This window comes from Lissotriton vulgaris, chromosome 1_1 (genome assembly GCF_964263255.1).
Source record: "Lissotriton vulgaris chromosome 1_1, aLisVul1.2, whole genome shotgun sequence".
In the NCBI taxonomy this organism is placed as follows: domain Eukaryota; kingdom Metazoa; phylum Chordata; class Amphibia; order Caudata; family Salamandridae; genus Lissotriton; species Lissotriton vulgaris.
The window spans coordinates 30,568,764-30,583,186 of record NC_141685.1 but is presented as its reverse complement, the minus strand read 5'-3'; the positions used below and the strand labels follow the sequence as shown (position 1 = coordinate 30,583,186).

Below are 14,423 nucleotides of genomic sequence, written 5' to 3'. Positions count from 1 at the left end.
ATCTTAGGAGTTAATTGTTTCATAAATGTATTGCTTTATTTTTTGTCAGTGAATTTTTGTTGAAAGAGGGTGGTCTTTACTTTAAACAAAACAACAAAGCCTGGAAGAGGCCGCTATCTTAATATTTTAGGAGACAGTTGTGCTCTTAAACCAGAAACTCAAAACCTAGTTAGTTCCTACATTTCAATCTTGTTCGAGGATATAAAACTGTAACAAAATCTGCAATATGCCACACACACAGGAAAATTAGAAATACGCTGTTCCTTAAATTTTCACTTTGACACATGACCTATGCCGCATTGTCACTGATCTAGTGTTTAAAACTCCATGGTATCTTCCTCTGTTTACTTTGCTACGTACTGCGTTGTGGATATGAAAAACTGCAAATAAATTATTTTAAAAATAAATAAGCTGCCCAGTTTAATTGCAAAACTGACCGGCATGCTCATATATTAATTGAAATAGAGATATATTAATTGAAATACAGATATATTCATTGAAATGCAGACTGTCGCTTCCAGTTGTCATCTTTCTGTAAATACTCAGTGTTTGGAAGATGCTCATCTGAAGTGAAGCTATACATCCTTTCCACAGCAGCAACCAAGTGTGAGGCCTGTACTTGAACTGTCTGACCCTTAAAAACATTCACGTCTGTGACATCTGAAATCCCAGGTCTTTACATGTACCAAATCTTGTTTCCCTGCTGGAGCCTGGATGCGGCAGTTCCGTAAGTGGCCACCAGAGGGCACTCCTCGCCTGCTGATGAAACCCACTGAGCTGCTCATTGTATGAAAGGGAGAAGGGTTTCCTCTTCCGGGTCAGCGGCGGCAGAGACAGCACCAGCAGCAGTTGTAACATCACTTCCTCCCTCTCCTGGTGTGTCCAGCCTGCTGCAGAGGAGGAAGGAGCCCTGTCTGGTGGGAAGTTACCATCATCTACAGACCCTCACAGACCCCCCCCCCCCAGACCCCAGATCTGCCCCCCCAGCCCCATGGGGAGGAGAGAGCCTGGACATGTCTGCACAGGTCTCTGCTCAGGTAGGAGATTGTCAGCACCTTCTGCTGTGTTTGTAGAAATAGACTGAATAATCCTGGAGGGAATCTCTGCAGGAGCCGGGCTGAGCTGGGCTGAGCTGGGCTCTTCTATCCGGGGCCCCAGGGGCTGAGCTGGGCTCTTCTATCCGGTGGCCCCTGGGGCTGAGCTGGGCTTTTCTATCCAGGGCCCCTGGAGCTCAGCTGGGCTCTTCTATCTGGGGCCCCTGGGGCTGAGCTGGGCTCTTTTAGTCAGGGGCCTTGGGCTGAGCTGGGCTCTTCTATCCGGGGGCCACTAGGGGTGAGCTGGTTTCTTCTATCTGGGGGCCCCTGGAGCTGAGCTGGGCTCTTCTATCTGGAGGCCCCTGGGGCTGAGCTGGGCTCTTCTATCCTGGGGCCCCTGGGGCTGAGCTGGGCTCTTCTATCCGGGCCCCTGGGGCTGAGCTGGGCTCTTCTATCCGGGGGCCCTGGGGCTGATCTGGGCTGTTCTATCTGGGGGCCTCTGGGGCTGATCTGGGCTGTTCTATCTGGGGCCCTGGGGCTGAGCTGGGCTCTTCTATCCGGGGGCCCCTGGAGCTCAGCTGGGCTCTTCTATCTGGGGCCCCTGGGGCTGAGCTGGGCTCTTTTAGTCAGGGGCCTTGGGCTGAGCTGGGCTCTTCTATCCGGGGGCCACTAGGGGTGAGCTGGTTTCTTCTATCTGGGGGCCCCTGGAGCTGAGCTGGGCTCTTCTATCTGGAGGCCCCTGGGGCTGAGCTGGGCTCTTCTATCCTGGGGCCCCTGGGGCTGAGCTGGGCTCTTCTATCCGGGCCCCTGGGGCTGAGCTGGGCTCTTCTATCCGGGGGCCCTGGGGCTGATCTGGGCTGTTCTATCTGGGGGCCTCTGGGGCTGAGCTGGGCTGTTCTATCTGGGGCCCTGGGGCTGAGCTGGGCTCTTCTATCCGGGGGCCCCTGTGGGCTTTCCTTCCAGTCTGGGGGGATTTGTGGGCATCATTGGAGTTAAAGAGGAGATCTGTGCACTGCACTGCAACTTATTGTACTGTGAGCAGCCTGTGCATGCTGCACTGCGTCTTACTGCACCATGAGGAATCTGTCACTGCACTGCATCTTACTGCACCTTGAGAAATATTTGTAACTCAGTGCATCTTACAACACCGCGAGGAGTCTGTGCACACTACACTGTATCTTACTGCACTGTGAGTAATCTGTGCACTGCATCTTACTGCACTATGAGTAATCTGTGCACTGCATTTTATTGCACTAGGAGGAATCTGCACATTGTCCTGCATCTTACTGCACTTTGAGCAATCTGAGCATGCTGCACTGCATCTTAATTCACTAGGAGAAATCTATGACACTGCATCACACTGCACTGTGAGGACTCTGTGGCACTGCATTGCAGTGGATCGTACTGCACAATGAGAAATCTGTACACTACACAGCATCTTATTGCACCGTGAAGTATCTGTGCACACTGTGCTGCATCTTAGTGCACTGTGAGAAATGTGTGCACATCCTTTATTCGTCTCTCCCTGTTAATTTGTTTACTTGCACACCTCTACCCCTATGTTCTAAGCATGTCCCCCAGGCAGTTGATGTCAAGGCTGCCCTGCTGCCCTGTGCCCCTGTACCCCTCTTACCCTTGTTTCCATCCCTCAGACTAGGCAAAGGCTTTAGTCATTGCAATGGTTTCTTGTGGCATAGGCTGGTTTGAGGCATTGTCTGACCTTGAGCCTGCCAGGTAGGAGGCCTGTCAAGCAGAGAAACGTAGCTGTGTGTGTGTTTTTAATTTACCTCTGCAGGAGAATGTGTGTCTGCAGGGTCGGTGTGTGCTTGTGAAGAGAATAGGGATGTCTTTACGTGTGTCTATGAGACATGTCTGTAGCGTGTCCATCTCTTTGCAGGGTGTCTGTCGTTGCAGATGTTAATGGCGCTATCAGTCACTCTCTCTGGCCTCTGCTCTCTGTGAGACTTCAGCCCGACCTCCAAATGTGTGTGAGTTCCCTCAATGTAGGAAGGGGGGGGCTCTAATTGGCGCAGTGCAACACTAGCGACAAGCAGGGACTCTCTCTTCCTCGTCAGGGCTGAGGGTTACCTTCCAGACAACCTCTGCTTACCCTCTAGGTAGTGTGGCTTAAGCAGTCGTAGGCTAATCTTTGGGGCACATAGGGTTAAACACTTGCAATATTACACCTTTACAACCAACCCACCACACAACGAGACCAGGCTGTATTCTGTAAAAATATATATCTTTATATAGATTTTAAGCAGGCTTGTGGATACAGTCAACGTACTTTAAGGTATCGGTTTCAAGTTACTTAGTTCAAGTTGCCACAGTTCTTTCTAGCAATAAGCGTTCTCTTAGGGCCCTCAGGCCGGTGTCAACAAAGTTCTTGTGGAGCAGACGGCTTCCAGGGGATCTGTCCCACGTCGCGTTGCCTTCCCGGGGTCGCTGTTTGTTGCGGCTCTCAGCCGAGCAGTTCACGGGTCATCCGGGGCAGCGGTGTTCTGTGGCGGCAGGGTCCTCTCCTCGTCGTCCGCTCCGACCCTGGAGGCGGCGGCTGTGTGGTGGCGGCAAGTGGCAGTACGGTCCCCAAGTGCAGGACGTACCCAGCCAAGTGCCGGTACAGCTGTGCGCTCACAGCTGAGCTGTCGGGCAAGATACCGACCTAGTGGATTCTCACAGGGCAACTGTCCGTCTTTGCAAGTGGATTGGCTGCTCGTGGCGCAGCCAACTCGAGAGCTCGGACCGGACGGGTCCTCCTTCGCTTTGCTCTCGGGCTCCCGGTGCAGTTGCGGTCACGGTGTTCGGGCCAGCGGCGGCTGGTCCTTACTTTGCTTTCGCTGTTGCTTTGGGCCCCGGTCACGGTGGTCAGGTGGATGTCGTTGCCTTGGAGGAGATTCCTCCGTCGGTACTGCAGCGATAAGCAGCACACACAGTCGCTTTCTTCAGGGTGTAGCGCCCACTGGTCCTGGGGCGCTGGTCAGGGGGCAAGTTCAGTTTGCAAGCCCTTGGAGATCTTTTAGCAGAGTTTGGCACAAAGTAAAGCAAAAGTCTTCTCGCAGTCTTTCCTTCTTCCTCTCCTTCGGCAGCAAGGCACCAGACACAGGCAAGAGTCAGCACCCTTCCTTGTCTCTCACGGTCCTTCTCGTCGGGCAGAGTTCCTTCTGTAGCCCAAACAGGATCTAATTTTCAAGGAGCAGGGCTCCTTCTTTTATAGGCCATTTCTTTTGTTCTCGCAGGCCAGGGGGGCCTTTGCATAGCCACTCTCAGTCCTTGAGTACCCTGGTGGGTGTACTCCGGCTTCTGCTTTCAGTGTGAGGGGCAGGCGCATCAGACGCCCCACAGGACGTGGAGCCAGCATTGTGCGGACAGGGGCTGCCAGAGTACCTTGTTGATGGGGGCTTCGCCCTTCCTGGGCCAGGTGCCGGCTGAGTCATCAGTCGCTCCCCAGGAGGGTGGAGCCAGCATTGTGGTGGCAGAGCACAGCTACAGTTCGAGTCAAGAGGCACTCCTACCTCCCACTAAGGTGTAATCTGCGCATTCACCACCTGTCATCCCCCCAGCCCTGTCACTCACACGTTCCAGACAGTCAGATACACATACCAGCAGAGGCGGGCTGAAATGGTTAGGCAAGCAAATGCTAACTTTCTAAAAGTAGCATTTGCAAACCCAGGATACTAAAATAAACTTTATTAAAAGAAATATTTTATCATCCTGAGTTCAGGCATACTAAACACGACTCGCTACCATGCTCCTTGAGCCTGCTGGGATTATAGGGTGTAATATTTCCAGCAGCCCAGTCTGGCCTAATGGAGCAGGTAGCCTTCAATAGTGAAATACGGTTTTGGTTGTAAGTCACTACTAGGACATGCCACACACATCAGGGCTTGTCCTACCTTACACCTACAACGCACCCTGCCCGCAGGCCTACCATAGGGGTGACTAATATGTAGTCAAGGGAAGGTTCGGGGCTGGCAAGTGGGTGCACTTGCCCAGCTAGCGTGACAGTACGAGACCGCACGCGGGTTCTGCGGTCGCAGTTCCCAGACACATCTTTACGGCTGCTTCGGTGGGTGGCGCAACCAGCGCTGCAGGCCCACCAGCAGTATTGGCATCTACAAGCCCCGGCACTCTCTAGTGCACTTTACTAGGGACTAACAGTAAATCCAATGAACCAATCATGGATACCAATCGCATGTACATTTACAGTAGGGAGCACTTGCACTGCGGCACGGGTCAGCCGTGGCGCAGTGCCCTGAGTATCGGAAAACCAGCAAAACATCGGAGGCACATCAGCAAAAAGTGGAAGGGAGACTCACGCCAAGGTGCCAGGTCTAACATGTGTCCCCTCCAGCTGAAATGTGGGGGGAACTACCCTTCCCCAGGGAGTTCCACATCACTAAGGCGGAAAAATCTGGACAGACCGTCAGCGTTGGCGTGATCGGTGCCAGGGCGGTGTTCCACCGTAAAGTCCATACTCTGTAGAGAAATGGACCACCTCAACAGTTTCGGGTTCTCACCCCTCATTTGCATCAACCATCTGAGGGGCCTGTGGTCCGTCTGAACTCGGAAGTGAGACCCAAACAAGTAGGGTCTTAGCTTCTTCAGCGCCCAGACCACAGCAAATGCTTCACGCTCTATTGCACTCCACCTACTTTCCCGTGGAAGTAACCTCCTACTTATGAAGGCTACAGGTTGGTCAAAGCCCTCCTCAGTCATCTGTAAAAGAACAGCCCCTACACCATGCTCTGAAGCGTCTGTTTGCACTATGAATTCCTTGGAGAAATCCGGAGCCAGGAGCACGGGCGCCGTGCACATGGCAGTCTTCAGGGTGTCAAAAGCCTTCTGACAGGTGTCAGTCCAAATCACATTCCTGGGCTGCTTCTTCGAAGTCAGCTCTGTCAAGGGGGTCACGATCGTGCCATAGCCCTTGACAAACCTCCTGTAATACCCAGTGAGCCCCAGGAAGGCTCTCACTGCAGTCTGGGTCTTGGGGGGTTCCCAAGCCAGGATGGTCTCAATTTTGGGCTGCAAGGGTGCTACCTTGCCACTCCCAACTTGGTGTCCCAAGTACACCACTGAACCCTGCCCAATCTGGCACTTGCTTGCCTTGATTGTGAGGCCTGCTCTGCGCAGGGCCATCAACACTTCCCAGAGGTGTCGCAGGTGTTCTGGCCAGGTGCCACTGAACACCGCGATGTCATCCAGGTAGGCGGCACTGAACTCATCCAGCCCAGCCAGCACCTGGTTGACCAATCTCTGAAAGGTGGCAGGGGCATTCTTCATTCCAAATGGCATAACCCGGAACTGGAAATGCCCATCTGGTGTAGAGAATGCCGACCTCTCCTTTGCCCCATCGGTCAAGGCGATCTGCCAGTACCCAGACGTTAAATCAAACGTACTCAGGAACTTGGCAGCCCCCAGCCGATCAATGAGCTCATCAGCTCTGGGGATGGGGTGCGCGTCAGTCTTCGTGACTGAATTGAGTCCTCTGTAGTCCACACAGAACCGGAGTTCGGGTGTGGCACCCGGCGCAGCAGCCTTCGGAACCAAGACCACGGGGCTGGACCAAGGACTGCTGGAAGACTCAACCACCCCGAGGGCAAGCATCTTGGAGACCTCCTCCTTGATGCAGGCCCGGACCCGGTCAGTCACCCTGTAAGCCTTATGCTTCACAGGTAAGCTGTCTCCAGTGTCCACATCATGGACGCACCAATCTGTGACACTCGGAACCAGGGAGAACAGATCTGGAAACTGCCCCAGCAACTGGCAGCAGTCTTCCTGTTGTTCGGCGGTCAGGGTGGGTGAGAGGTTAACTCCATCCACTGACCCATCTTTCTCACAGGCCACCAAGAGGTCAGGAAGAAGCTCCGACTCCTCCTCCATTCCGTCATCAGTTGCCAACAACATGCCCACTTCGGACCTTCGCAAGTGGGGCTTGAGGCGGTTGACATGTAGGACCCGCAAAGGGTTCCTGGGCGTCTTCATGTCCACCAAGTATGTCACGGGGCTCTTGCGCTCCACAACCTCAAATGGGCCCGTCCACTTATCTTGAAGGGCACAGGGCTCCACTGGGGCCAGGACATACACCTCTTGTCCAGGCTGAAGCTCGACCAGAGTGGCATTCTGGTCGTACCACCGCTTCATTTCCTCCTGGCTCGCTTCCAGATTTGCCTCGGCAAGTTGTCTGAAGCGTCTGGTCTGGTTTCTGAAGGCCAGCATGTAGCTATGTACATTCTGGGGAGGTTTCCTGGGAGATTGCTCCCAGCCTTCCCTTACCAAACTCAGCGGTCGTCTCACGGGATGACCGTACAGCAGTTCAAAGGGGCTGAACCCTAGGGACTTCTGTGGTACCTCGCGATATGCAAAGAGTAGGCATGGTAAGAGGACGTCCCACTTACGCCTCATCGGACCTTCTAGGCCCATGATCATGCCCTTCAGGGTTCGGTTGAATCTCTCAACCAACCCGTTTCCTTAGGGATGGTAAGGTGTGGTGAACTTATACGTTACACCACACTCTTGCCAAAGGGACTTCATATACTTGGATATGAAATTGGTCCCCCTGTCGCTCACCACCTCTAGAGGGAATCCTACTCGTGAGAAAATTCCCATCAGTGCACGTCCCACCACGGGGGCCGTCACCGTCCTCAGAGGGATGGCTTCAGGGTACCGGGTGGCATGATCCACCAAGACCAGGATGAACCTGTTGCCCATGGCTGTCTTGGGGTCCAGAGGCCCAACGATGTCAATACCCACTCGCTGGAATGGCGTACCGACCACAGGGAAGGGTTGGAGGGGAGCCTTGTTCTTCCCTCCCGTCTTCCCACTTGCCTGGCAAGTCGGACAGGTTCTGCAATGAGCATCTGAACTCTTATGCATTTGGGGCCAGTAAAAGTGGGTGACAAGCCTGTCATAGGTCTTGTCCATCCCCAAATGTCCTGCTAAAGGCACATCGTGAGCCAGACCCAGTAGGAAGGCTCTGAACTTCTGGGGTACCACCAGCACACGGGCTGACCCAGGTTCAGCAGCCTTAGGCTCTGAATACAGGAGGTCGTTCTCCCAGTACACGTAATGTGTTTTGGCCTGAACACCATTGGCCTGGTCTGCAGCCTGCTGCCGCATACCCACGAGAGAAGGGCATTCTTTCTGCTCCTTGCAGAATTCCTCCCTGGAGGGTCCTCCTTCTTGCTGCCAATGGGTCAGCTCAGGCAGGTCCCCCAGTTCGGCGATCTGTTCCCCTGTAGGCTCCAGGGCATCCCCCTCAAGGTCTGCTTCCTCCTGGACCGTGGGAACTTCAGGGGCCGGTTTCCCGCGCCCCCTGCGCCTTCTCCCTAAGGCCGGTTCCTGGGCCTCTCCTTCAGGCCCCAGGACCTCTTGATCACCCCTACTGGCTGCCATCGACCGGGTGGTCACGCACGCCCAGTCAGGCAGACCCACCATCCGCAGGTGAGTCGTCTTCTCCACCTTTTCCCAAGGGGAGTGTTCCAAGTCATTCCCTAGCAAACAGTCAACAGGCATGGTTTTTCTTACACAGACCTGCAGAGTACCAGAGACCCCCCCCACTCGAAGGGAACTTGAGCCATCGGACACTGACTCTCTGAATTATCAGCGTTGATAACCCTACAGTAGGCATGGGGTACAACCTGCTCTTGAGACACCAGGTGCTGCCTCACTGCAGTCACACTGGCTCCTGTGTCTCTAAGAGCCTCAGCTTCCTTACCATTGATGATCACCACCTGCCCATATTTCTTAGTGTTAGAGGGCAGGTAGTTCGTAGGGATCATCTCACTGTCTCCTAGCGAGACTAGGGTCATGTGAACGGGATCTCCACCCCCCGGGACCATCACTTCTTCTCCTAAGTGAACACTAGTCACTTGACGGGGCGGAGCACCAGTGGGTGCGGGTTTTCCAAACAGGCGACACTTGGGGTCACTGGATATGTGCCCAGGCTCGCCACATTTGAAACAATTGAAGGGCCCCTTTGGAACAGGTTTACCTGTCGGGGCCCCATTCTGCTTCGGGGGTGGGGGAGGCTGAGAACCCTGCTGCAGGCTCCCCTGGGAACTACTTTGGGGGCCTTTTTGGAACCCTTTCTGTTTTCCCCCCTTTTCCCCCCCACTCTTCTGCTGGGGACCCTGCCCACTCTTGGCGGAGTCTCCCACGGGACCCTTGTGGACCCTGGTGCTGAGCCAGCGGTCCGCCTCCTCAGCAAGCTTCCTCGGGTTGGACAGCTTGCTATCGATCAGGTGTTGGCGTAACTCAGGAAAACAGTGATCAGACAAGTGCTCCCATGCAATCAAATCAAAGAGACCTTGAAAATCATTCACTTTGCTACCCTTCACCCAACCATCCAGTGCTCTGCAAAAGTAAGTCACATACTCCACATACGTATTCCCAGGCCGCTTAGTACATCCCCTAAACTTCTGTCTAAACATTTCAGGAGTAAGCCCGTACCTGTTCATTAAAGCTTCTTTCATGTGGGAATAGGATCTCTGATTCTCAACGGGCAAATCTAGCAAGGTATCTCTCCCTTCGCTAAGGAACCTTCCCCACAACCCCGCTCCCCAATCCTTGTCAGGGACCCGGTGGGAGGACATGGCTACCTCGTATGCCCTAAACCACTGTCCTATGTCATCCCCCTTAAAGAACTCTTTAACTACGTCCTTCGGGATGTGCACTCTTGACTCTACCTGCACTGGCGATGTGCTGCCACCAGAGGGAGGACGATCCAAGTCTCTCTCCTTGAGACTTATCTCCCTCATTTTTACTTCATAATCCATCTGGTGCTTTCGCTCTTCCAGCGCCATTCTTTTGGTTTCAAGCTCCAGTTGGATTTTTAATTCTGCCAGCTTTCTTTCGTGATTCCTCGTTTCCTTCCTGTCCGCCAGCTCCTCTGGCGACAGGCCTTTTCCAAAGCTGTGCACGCTGTCTTGCCTTTCGAGGTCAGTCAGGTCCCCAAGTGCATTCTGCTCCTCCGTCGCATCTTGCTCTGCGAGGGCGTCTTGATCCTCCGGGGCCTTTCTGGACTCTATCCAGGCTTTCATGGCCTTGTAGAGCTGTGGCTTGTTTTTGCAACCAGCGTGCGGAACCTTGAGTTTCTTGCAAAAGAACTTGAGTTCATCTTTGGTGTATGTATCCAGCTTCGCGGCGTCCCACTCCACCTCCAACACCTCAGAGGTTGTGGACTCCGCTCCATCCAGGCTCTTCGTGCCCGGCATGGTTCTCGCACTCGGAATCTTCTTTCGGCAAAATTCAAAAAGCAAAGTCTGTGGCTAAGTAACTGGACCGTAATCCCTGTGTAGTGGTCAGAAGCTCAGGTATAGATATCGCAAGTGTAAATTCGAAAAATCCTCACCGCTGCGTCCAATGTAGGAAGGGGGGGGCTCTAACTGGCGCAGTGCAACACTAGCGACAAGCAGGGACTCTCTCTTCCTCGTCAGGGCTGAGGGTTACCTTCCAGACAACCTCTGCTTACCCTCTAGGTAGTGTGGCTTAAGCAGTCGTAGGCTAATCTTTGGGGCACATAGGGTTAAACACTTGCAATATTACATCTTTACAACCAACCCACCACACAACGAGACCAGGCTGTATTCTGTAAAAATATATATCTTTATATAGATTTTAAGCAGGTTGGTGAATACAGTCAACGTACTTTAAGGTATCGGTTTCAAGTTACTTAGTTCAAGTTGCCACAGTTCTTTCTAGCAATAAGCGTTCTCTTAGGGCCCTCAGGCCGGTGTCAACAAAGTTCTTGTGGAGCAGGCGGCTTCCAGGGGATCTGTCCCACGTCGCGTTGCCTTCCCGGGGTCGCTGTTCGTTGCGGCTCTCAGCCGAGCAGTTCACGGGTCATCCGGGGCAGCGGTGTTCTGTGGCGGCAGGGTCCTCTCCTCGTCGTCCGCTCCGACCCTGGAGGCGGCGGCTGTGTGGTGGCGGCAAGTGGCAGTACGGTCCCCAAGTGCAGGACGTACCCAGCCAAGTGCCGGTGCAGCTGTGCGCTCACAGCTGAGCTGTCGGGCAAGATACCGACCTAGTGGATTCTCACAGGGCAACTGTCCGTCTTTGCAAGTGGATTGGCTGCTCGTGGCGCAGCCAACTCGAGAGCTCGGACCGGACGGGTCCTCCTTCGCTTTGCTCTCGGGCTCCCGGTGCAGTTGCGGTCACGGTGTTCGGGCCAGCGGCGGCTGGTCCTTACTTTGCTTTCGCTGTTGCTTTGGGCCCCGGTCACGGTGGTCAGGTGGATGTCGTTGCCTTGGAGGAGATTCCTCCGTCGGTACTGCAGCGATAAGCAGCACACACAGTCGCTTTCTTCAGGGTGTAGCGCCCACTGGTCCTGGGGCGCTGGTCAGGGGGCAAGTTCAGTTTGCAAGCCCTTGGAGATCTTTTAGCAGAGTTTGGCACAAAGTAAACCAAAACTCTTCTCGCAGTCTTTCCTTCTTCCTCTCCTTCGGCAGCAAGGCACCAGACACAGGCAAGAGTCAGCACCCTTCCTTGTCTCTCACGGTCCTTCTCGTCGGGCAGAGTTCCTTCTGTAGCCCAAACAGGATCTAATTTTCAAGGAGCAGGGCTCCTTCTTTTATAGGCCATTTCTTTTGTTCTCGCAGGCCAGGGGGGCCTTTGCATAGCCACTCTCAGTCCTTGAGTACCCTGGTGGGTGTACTCCGGCTTCTGCTTTCAGTGTGAGGGGCAGGCGCATCAGACGCCCCACAGGAGGTGGAGCCAGCATTGTGCGGACAGGGGCTGCCAGAGTACCTTGTTGATGGGGGCTTCGCCCTTCCTGGGCCAGGTGCCGGCTGAGTCATCAGTCGCTCCCCAGGAGGGTGGAGCCAGCATTGTGGTGGCAGAGCACAGCTACAGTTCGAGTCAAGAGGCACTCCTACCTCCCACTAAGGTGTAATCTGCGCATTCACCACCTGTCATCCCCCCAGCCCTGTCACTCACACGTCCCAGACAGTCAGATACACATACCAGCAGAGGCGGGCTGAAATGGTTAGGCAAGCAAATGCTAACTTTCTAAAAGTAGCATTTGCAAACCCAGGATACTAAAATAAACTTTACTAAAAGAAATATTTTATCATCCTGAGTTCAGGCATACTAAACACGACTCGCTACCATGCTCCTTGAGCCTGCTGGGATTATAGGGTGTAATAATTCCAGCAGCCCAGTCTGGCCTAATGGAGCAGGTAGCCTTCAATAGTGAAATACGGTTTTGGTTGTAAGTCACTACTAGGACATGCCACACACATCAGGGCTTGTCCTACCTTACACCTACAACGCACCCTGCCCGCAGGCCTACCATAGGGGTGACTAATATGTAGACAAGGGAAGGTTCGGGGCTGGCAAGTGGGTGCACTTGCCCAGCTAGCGTGACAGTACGAGACCGCATGCGGGTTCTGCGGTCGCAGTTCCCAGACACATCTTTATGGCTGCTTCGGTGGGTGGCGCAACCAGCGCTGCAGGCCCACCAGCAGTATTGGCATCTACAAGCCCCGGCACTCTCTAGTGCACTTTACTAGGGACTAACAGTAAATCCAATGAACCAATCATGGATACCAATCGCATGTACATTTACAGTAGGGAGCACTTGCACTGCGGCACGGGTCAGCCGTGGCGCAGTGCCCTGAGTATCGGAAAACCAGCAAAACATCGGAGGCACATCAGCAAAAAGTGGAAGGGAGACTCACGCCAAGGTGCCAGGTCTAACACTCAAGTACCCAGGGTACGTGCATAACAATGTTACATAGGGTCTGCATGGTATATTGACAGTGCATGGACAGCATATATGAGGTCCAAATGCATTTCTACAAATCACCTTATTGTAGTGCACCATACAATACTTCTTCAGTGAGTCATTGGTTATTCTCGCTCACTCTTTCCTTCACATGTAAACTTTTATCTGTGAAAAGGCCCTCTCAACATTGGCACTTGAGACGGGCAACGGGAAAACAGCCAGGACACAATTTGCTAAATATGGCCACTGACATATCTTTCCATGCCAATGCTGGTGCACCTGAAGACTGCTATTCTCTGGGACAGGTTCTGCAACATCGCATTGATCTAGGCGCATATGCCCTCAGGGTTATTGAAGCGGTCAAAAATGAAGCAGTACTTTATAGAGTCCTGAGAAATGTCCCTTTACGGAAGGGATCTAGAACGTGTGCCGAGAGAGAGCCACAGTGAGGCTTCATGGACTTCAAAGGCCATGGTTGGTGAAGGGACATTCCTATGCTTCATTGCAGCCATTTCTTGGCATTGTAAAATAACATTTCCTGAATTGCTCCTCAACATTTCTTTGCTTGTCAAGTGGCAAGAAATCTAACATGGAACCCACATGGTATCATTCTTTGAGACAGTCCTTGCATACTAACTGTAACTTGTATTAGAGTTTTCATTGAAGTGCATTTTTATGTGAAGTGTTAGGATAGTAGCTCATAGGCGCCAGTCTTGGGGTGGTTAGCTAATCTTATTTCGGGACCTGGTAATGCCTGATACTCACTGTGGTAATTTGATTTTGCCAATGCTTTAGTACTATAATTATTCTTTGACTGTAATGCTAACTACTCGACTATTATAACACATTTAGTAAAAATCATGAATGCTCTTTAGTGTTGGACCTTGTAATATAGTGGTTTATAAAGGAGTGCTGTGTATTTCTGTAACCGTGGTAGGCATATTACATTTAGAAATTTGTCACCAACTTGTGATGGCATTTACGGTTTACACTCTTAAACAAACAACTGCACTCTGTGGGTTAATGTTGGGAAGGGTATGGTTGTGGCAACTGGAAAACACCAATTCAATGCCTCATCAGGGGTCGTAGGTGCTTTATAAATACAATTTCCATATATAGATATAATTACAATTTGGCAAAAAGGTAGGTCTTGGTCTAGAAAGCATGCTTTTTTTTAATGGTATAAATCCGTTCAGTAGTTGCTGAGAAATTTAAAAAAGAAACATTTCGATAACTGAGTACCGAGGAGGATTCGCGAACCCTCCTGGGCACAAGTTTCACTCTGATTGTCTGTCAACACTCCAAACCAGGACGTGTTGGCAGCCATCTTGTGACTTGGCAACCGAGTCACAATTAAAAGGGGGCAAAAAAGATGAAAAACAAGAGAAGGGGGCGGGGTAGAAACACCCTGACCCCCTAGGCCTGCTCAGGGGGTCCCAAAAAAGCATTTTGTTTAATCATCAGAATTCGTGTTGGGTCCACGAATCCTGCTGAGAAAATTTAAAACAAATAAAGCGCGGACTCCGATTTTGGGTTGTATTTGAAGTCTGTCCACCTCATTTAGAGTGTGGCTGGTGGCCGGCCGACTGTCAAAGGAGCGAAGGTGATAACCATCCACCACATTTAGACATCTCCAGAACCTGGCAATATCTAAGCCCTCAGAT

General features: G+C 52.6%; 1 protein-coding gene across 1 annotated transcript in view; it reads left to right on the top strand.

The window, feature by feature from the left end:
* Window positions 1-883: 883 nt before the first annotated feature.
* The window catches only part of LOC147737047 (uncharacterized), a 69,949-nt gene continuing 56,409 nt past the window's right edge, over window positions 884-14,423 (top strand). Inside the window, exon 1 of the mRNA XM_086961280.1 lies at window positions 884-1,037. The gene's annotated coding sequence lies outside the window, so the exon portion shown is untranslated. The remainder of the gene's footprint in view (window positions 1,038-14,423) is intronic.